This window comes from Eptesicus fuscus, chromosome 3, assembly GCF_027574615.1.
Source record: "Eptesicus fuscus isolate TK198812 chromosome 3, DD_ASM_mEF_20220401, whole genome shotgun sequence".
NCBI classification, from domain to species: domain Eukaryota; kingdom Metazoa; phylum Chordata; class Mammalia; order Chiroptera; family Vespertilionidae; genus Eptesicus; species Eptesicus fuscus.
In genome coordinates this window covers 94,348,846-94,356,504 of record NC_072475.1, presented here as the reverse complement: position 1 = coordinate 94,356,504, position 7,659 = coordinate 94,348,846, and the positions used below count along the sequence as shown (strand labels likewise).

The window sequence follows — 7,659 nt, the reverse complement described above, 5'->3', positions numbered from 1 at the left end:
TTCTGATTGATGGGATAGATAAGGGGACATTTTAAAAGTGTGTGAGAGGTTTAATCAGATTCTAGAATAATCCATAAACTAGATGTCAGAAAGCAAAAAACAATTATTTGAGAATTGCTTACTAAAATTAGTAATAGCTATTGATACTTGTATTTATTAACCAAGCAAATAAGTACACACATTTTTCTCTGAATGTGAAGATTTAGAAATAAAATTTAATATTTTAAGTTATGTAAAACACCAATAAGTAAGGTACTGTGTCTCAAAACTGGAATAAAATAAATAAAATTTGTAGGAAAAATCAAATTTATAATAAATATATATATGAATCCTGACCAGTTTGGCTCAGTGGATAGAGCGTTGGCCTGCGGACTGAAGGGTCCCAGGTTTGATTCTGGTCAAGGGCATGTACCTTGGTTGAAGGTACATCCCCAGTGGGGGGTATGCAGGAGGCAGCTGATTGACGTTTCTCTCTCATCGATGTTTCTGGATCTCTATCCCTCTCCCTTCCTCTCTGTGAAAAATCAATGAAATATATATATAAAAAATATATATATATATATATGAAATTCTTCTGTTATTTTATTTTAAAAAGTCTTTTACTAAAATTTATAAAACAGCACTAAAATTTATTTTATAGTACTATAGCACACATTTGGACAAACTTCCTAAAAGTTAAAATGTGATAGAAAGACTCATTGGTGTATTTTATTTTATGTAGTAAACAGATTGTCAAATGCAAAAATTTCCATTGTAGCTATCATAATTCAAAAAATAGTGTTACATATGATCTAACTTCATAAAGGATTAGTAATAAAATGGTATTTTGAAGACCTGGAAAACAGTATTGTATCACTTTGTGACTATTGAAAGCAATGTATTGAATTAGTGATAATATAAAAACTTATAATTGATTTGCTAAACAATGAATGGTGCTGGCAGAAACAGATGAAGCTACACTGTATCTAATTTGTGCATTTGATGTTACAGATTTCAGAACAGTTTCCTGACAAATATATTATAACTGGAGGCCCACTGCACGAAATTCATGCACGGTGAGGGGGCAGGGGCTGTCTTCTCAGCCCAGCCTGCACCCTCTCCAATCTGGGACCCCTCGAGAGATTTCCAACTGCCGGCCCAAACTAGCAGCCAGACATCCCACTCACAATCCTAATTGCTCACCTGCCTGCCTGCCTGGTCGCCCCCAACGGCCCCCCCGCCAGCCTGCTTGCCCACAACAGCCCCCCTGCTGGCCTGCTCGCCTCTTACTGCCCCTCCTGCAGATCTGGTCACCCCTAACTGCCCCCTGTGACAGCCTGGTCACCTCCAACAGCCCCCATGCTGGCCTGGTCGCTTCAACTGCTGCCCTGCCAGCCTGGTCACCCCCAAATGTCCCCCAGCCAGCCTGGTCACCTCTTACTGCCTCCCCTGCTGATCTGGTCACCCCCAACAGCTCCCTGCCAGCCTGGTTGCCCCCAACAGCCCCTCCCCCGCCAGCCTGGTCACCCCATGCAGACTGTTCTTCAGTCTTTTGGTTGTCCCTCACTAACCCCCTGCTGTCCTGGTCACCCCACGCAGCCTACTTGTTCAGTTGTTTGGTCATCCCTCGGGCTGGCCCTGGGTGGCTGGGGGGCTTAGGGGACTGGGTGCCACCATCTTGTGGCTGTGTGCACCACCATATTTGAGGGCAGGGCAGTCAATTAGCAAATTTCCTCCTTATTGGCTGTTGGCGCCACCACATTTGTGATGGTGTGAGGGTCAATTAGCATGTTCCCTCTGTATTAGATAGGACTTAATAGATGATATATAGAAGGAGAGATTAGATAGATAGATGATAGATAGATAGATAGATAGATAGATAGATAGATAGATAGCTAGATAGATAGATAGCAGGCCACTATTCTTGTTTATTTCCATTATTTCTCTGGTGGCTCTGAGTTCAGGTGACAGTTAAAGGAAATAATATTTATTAAGTATATATGTTATGTGCTGGTCTTTGTTAATGCATTATTCCTTTTAACTCCACAATCCTGGGTGAATCAAGCTATTCATCTAATTTTAGTTATTTATTTTTTACTTCAAGAAGTTAAGTTCACACAGCTAGTTGGAGATAGAACCAACAGTTAAATTCACATAGCTATTTGGAGAATAAATAAATAAATAACCTAGCAAAGGGCTTGGCACAGGTTTTTTTTTTTTTTTCTGTAAGGGACCAGATAGTAAATATTTTCAGCTGTGTATATCATAATGTCTCTAGTAACTACTCAACTCTGCTGTTGTAGCACTAAAGCAATCATACACAATAAACACTTTTGAAAAATCATTTTTAATAAAAACAGGTAGCAGGATGGACTTGGCCCATTTGCTATAGTTTGACAATCCCTTAAGATATCCTGATAAATTAATAACTACTAGTCTAGAATATGTCCAGTGAAATTAACTAGGTCTGTGGTCGGCAAACTGTGGCTCACGAGCCACATGCGGCTCTTTGGCCCCTTGAGTGTGGCTCTTCCACAAAATACCACAGCCTGGGCGAGTCTATTTTGAAGAAGTGGCATTAGAAGAAGTTTAAGTTTAAAAAATTTGGCTCTCAAAAGAAATTTCAATCTTTGTACTGTTGATATTTGGCTCTATTGACTAATGAGTTTGCCGACCACTGAACTAGGTGATAACTTTCTTGGCTATTTTTCTTGTATCCTATCTAATAAAAGGGTAGTATTGAAATTAACTGTCACTCCGTCACAAAGATGGCGGTGCCCATAGCCACAAGATGGTGATGCCCAGTCTTCTCAGCCCCACCAGAGTCCCCCAGTCCCTGGGGGGCAGCCGCTGAGAACAGGCAGCCTGAGCGGCCTGGAGGAATGCTTGCTTCATCGCCATGGCATTCCGCGCCCGGCCGCGGATGGGCCTCTGGGCCGCGGAGAGCCCCTGGGAAGCAGGCATGGAGTGGCCAGGCCCCACAGAGAGCTACTGGCACACAGATTCATGCTCAGGGCTACTAGTCTTCATATAAGTCGTGACACAACATTTCCCAGCACTTTGGAGATCCTTGGTAGAATATTTAAGAAAAGAATGAATGGATTCGTCAATGAAAAGTCCAGAGACATCTACCACACTGCCACATTACCACATATTCTCTTGTGAGTCGGGTTGACACTCAGACAAAGCAGCTTGATCTAATGGAAAAAGCGTGGGCTTTGTGTTTGACAGAATGGCCTTGGTTTAAATCACTGATCTGCTACTTATAATTGGTACACCTTGGACAAATAATTTAGCTTTTAGTTGTAAATGTTTCATTTATCAAAAGGAATTGATGATAGTGACATATTAGTAAGTTGAATATATTAACCTTTTGCACTTGGATGTCGAGTGCAAATTACTCTTTGAATGCATCAATAATTTGAAATATTAAAAAATCCAAATAAATAAGTTTGTATGAAAAGAAACTCCAGTTTTTTATTCTACTGCCGCACTTTGTAAAATCTGGGGTATTTAAAAAATTAAATCCCGAGTAGAATAAAGGAATCGAGAAAAAAGCAAGCGAGTGCAAAGGGTTAAACAAGATATTATTAATTTATTAAATAAATGACATGATAAAGGGTTGGTAATTAGGAAAAAATAGCTTTCATCTTCTTTAGTTGAGTCACAATTTGATTAAATTTGCAGAATCATAAAGTGAGACTAGAAAGAGTCTTAATATTAGTTAAGACCTAGCCTCCTTTCTTACCCTCCCTTCTTAAAGATTACAAAAATTAAGCAAGCAAGAAGCTGGAATTTAGTCTGGTTTGACCATTACTACTTATGGCATATATGTATATGAGGATTATATATGTATTTCAGTATGTTCCCTTGAATAGGGGAACTAAGTAGCCTTTAACATTTATTCAGTGTTAATAGTCTATGTTTACCTTGCAAAACTGGCTAACTCATTTCTCTCCAACCCCATTCTTCCCCAGCCATACACATACAACTATTCCCACCCAGCCATATATCCATGCAATTATAAGCATATCCAAAATGATCTAGAATTTAAATTAAAAACAAAATTTTTAAAAAAGGAAAGAAATTTATGAGAATATGACATGTTAAAGAAGTAATGTAAAACACAAGACCACAGTATGGATTTTAAATGGGACTGGCTTCTGTGATTACAAGAATAGAACCCCAATCATGATGATAGGATAAAGCTCTGATGTGTCAGGTCTTACTACATTGCTGACGTTACTTAACATTCCTTGTTCAAGCATTTCCTTCTGCAACCACTTAAAAAGGCTCTGCATAGGTGGAGAAAAAACACCCAGGTTCAAAAACAGTCTGCCATCCGTTTCACAGTGGTTCCACCCACTCGCTCAGGCACAGCTGCAAGTTTAAGTAGGCAGGCAAACTATAATCAGCCACTTAGATTAGCTGCTCAATCACAGTTGTGCCCAATTTGCCTGTTTAACTTTTTTTTTGCTTGATTGACCTTGGATCTCTCCTTCCCCACATGTGCATGATGACAACAAGCCATGCCATATCTTTTGATGTTGTGAGTGCAACAGAAATAACCCACATACTTAAGAGTAAAGTCAAATGGCCAAAGTATTACAATCTTAGTATACAGTTTAATTTTGCCCTTTTTCTGTATTAAAATTAATTACATCTCACAGTGCTTCAGTTTAGATGCAAGTTTCAATTTCAAATATGTTGGTTTACTGATAATTCTTGAATATATATATATATATATATATATAGATGTAGATATATATATTAGTATATATATATACACACACATATCCATATTTATAATATGTACATGTAGATACATACAAAGTGATATTTATACTATCCTAATATATAAAAACCCAGGGTCCATAACATCCAAAATGACTGGCGGCTTGACCAAAGGCCAGGCTGCATGCACAGCAGGCTCTGGTGGGTGGGGACTGGCAAGCAGGCTGAACTGCTGACCTCTCAGGGAGAGAGAGAGAGGTGGGGCTGATTACTGGTTACTGCAGCTGCTGGCAAGGCCTGAAGAGAGAGAGAAGCTGCGGATCAGACCCTGGAGGCTACAGATCAGACCCTGCTTCTCTCTCTCTCCAGGCCTTGCCAGCAGCCGCACCTCTCTCTCTACAAGGGATCAGCAGTTCAGCTCACTTGCCAGCAGCCTGGGTGACTGCTGATCAGCCCCGCCTCACTGTTGAGGCCCAGAGAAAGGCCCAGAGATGCTGACTGGCACAGAAACTGACCAATCAGAACCAAATCTGGGTGAAGTGCCAGGAGCAAATGGCTGCCTAGGAGGTGGAACTTTTGATGCTGACTGGAATAGAAATCGACCAATCAGAACCTAATCTGGGTGAACTGCAAAGGCAGAACCTAAGGTGGGGGCTGAGGAGGGGTTTTAAGGGCAACAGCTGTTTGGTGTAAGGTGTAAGAAAGTGGTTCAATTTTTTAATAACTGGTTTGGCAGTATAGTGCATATGGCTGGCTATCAGTTCAGATATAAAGATTATATATTTTTGTCTGCCAAGAGCATCTTCTCCTGCTGAAAAAGGCTTTTCTCCCCCATTTAAGCAATCCTATCCTATATAATCTACCTATACTAATAAAAGGGTAATATGCTAATTAGACTGGGTCGACCGGCCATCTTCTGGACATCTGACTTCCTTCCGGACAAAGCCACGGTGGTGGGGGCTGAGGCAGAGGCAGTTAGGCGCAATCAGGCCAGCAGGGGAGGCCAGTTAGGGATGATCAGGCAGGCAGAGGCAGTTAGGGGCGATCAGGCAGGCAGGCAAATGGTTAGGAGCCAGTGGTCCCGGATTGCAAAAGGGATGTCTGACTGCTGGACATTCCCCAAGGGGTCCCTGATTGGAGAGGTTGCAGGCTGGGCTGAGAGAACGCCCCCCCCCCCCCCCCCGCATGAATTTCGTGCACCGGACCACTAATCTATAATAATTAAAGGGTAATATGCTAATTAGACCGGATGTCATTCAGTATGAAGCCAGGGCCAGAGGGAAGCCTGGGTCCCTGGTGGCTGGAGGGAGGTCAGCCTGGGACCCAGGTGCCAGAGGAAAGCCGGTGCCAGCAGCTGGAGGAAGGAAAGCCTACTCTTGCAAAAATTTCATGCATCAGGCCTCTAGTATATTATATATTTAGTTTGTGTATTTAGATATATTTAGTGTACATATATATGTATACATAGAGTATATGTATATATATATATATAGAGAGAGAGAGAGTTTATAAGACTGAAAAATTCTGATATATATATTTTTTCATTATAAAAAGAGAAAAAACAAATGCAAATGGCAATTGTTTTTATGATCAGGCATTTAACTTTCCAGGAATATGGAAGATAAAGAATGTTCATTCATGCTTAGTATAAATAGTAACTCTAACCCATTTTTTACCTCCATTCTTATACTTTCAAATCTGAAAAATGTCCAGCATATTAACTTATAAGATATCAGTTCTGAAAGGGAAAAAGAAAAAGTACTATGATAAATATAGCTACAAAGGCTATATAACATTTTAAAATGTATATCATTTTTAAAGCAATCAAGCTTTAATGTTGTAGAGGGATAGATGTTAAATGGTATAAAGGGGAAGATAAGAATATAACATAGATTTACTATAAATATCAGAGATTTTGTTTTGTGTATGTATGTGTGTGAGAAAGAGAGGGGGGTAAGGAGAGAAGATACAAGACACAAGAGAGAGAATTTTGGCTTTCCTTCATTTTACTGAAGAAACTATGTTTTATGTCTTTAGTAATAGTATGCAGTATTATATATTTAAATTAGATTACAACACTCTTTTTAGTATTAGATTTTTGCAATAAGTTTAATCCAAATGGACATTAGTCTTCTTTTTGTTTTAGCATTAATTTTTAAATTATTTTTCCTTAAAAATCTTCCTATCATTCTATATTTAAAAGTTAAGATGTCTATAACCAAAATGTCAGGACTATTTATTAAATACCAATAATAAATCCTTCTGTTGACTGCTTCTCAGACATAAAAGTGAAGACTAAGCACTTGGAAACCTTATTAAAAATGAAGATTCTCATTCAGATCATCTGAGATGGTGCCTAAGATTCTGCATTTCTAACCAGCTGTTGGATGATGTTGATGTTATGATCCAACTATGGTTATAGTACTTGCTTTGTCAGCACATATACTAAAATTGGGATGATACTGAGAAGATTAGCATGGCCTCTGTGCAAGGATAACATGCAAGTTTGTGAAGCATTCCATATTTAAAAAGAAAACAAAAAAGAAACATTGATTAGAAAGACTTTATTTCAAATCAAATAATGCATTCATAATTATAATAACAATCATAATAATTTTATATAAATCTTATATCCAAGGAAAATAATAGTTAACATGAAAATTAATGACCAGGTACATAAAAAAATTTATTGAATCTTTTCTATGTAAAATATTTGGTTCCAAATGCCATATTAATACTGAATTTCTGCAACTGTTCTAGGGATCATTTGTCCAACATTGATTTGTTGATTGGTTCTAAATCTGTTGATTTATGTCAAATTGTTAGGCTTTGTAAATAATTGTAAATTCAAATATTTCTGAAAACTTTTAAGAAAACGTCTATTAAGAAACAGCTTAAGTGTTTTTAAACTGTTATAAAGTCTGATGGACTGCCAATGAATTGAAC

At 38.7% G+C, this 7,659-nt stretch overlaps 1 non-coding gene across 1 annotated transcript; it reads left to right on the top strand.

Moving 5' to 3' along the window:
* The first annotated feature begins 7,134 nt into the window (after positions 1-7,134).
* LOC114229510 (U6 spliceosomal RNA) lies at positions 7,135-7,241 on the top strand. The gene has a single exon (XR_003615542.2). It is a non-coding gene; the product is annotated as a U6 spliceosomal RNA (small nuclear RNA).
* The last annotated feature ends 418 nt before the right edge of the window (positions 7,242-7,659 follow it).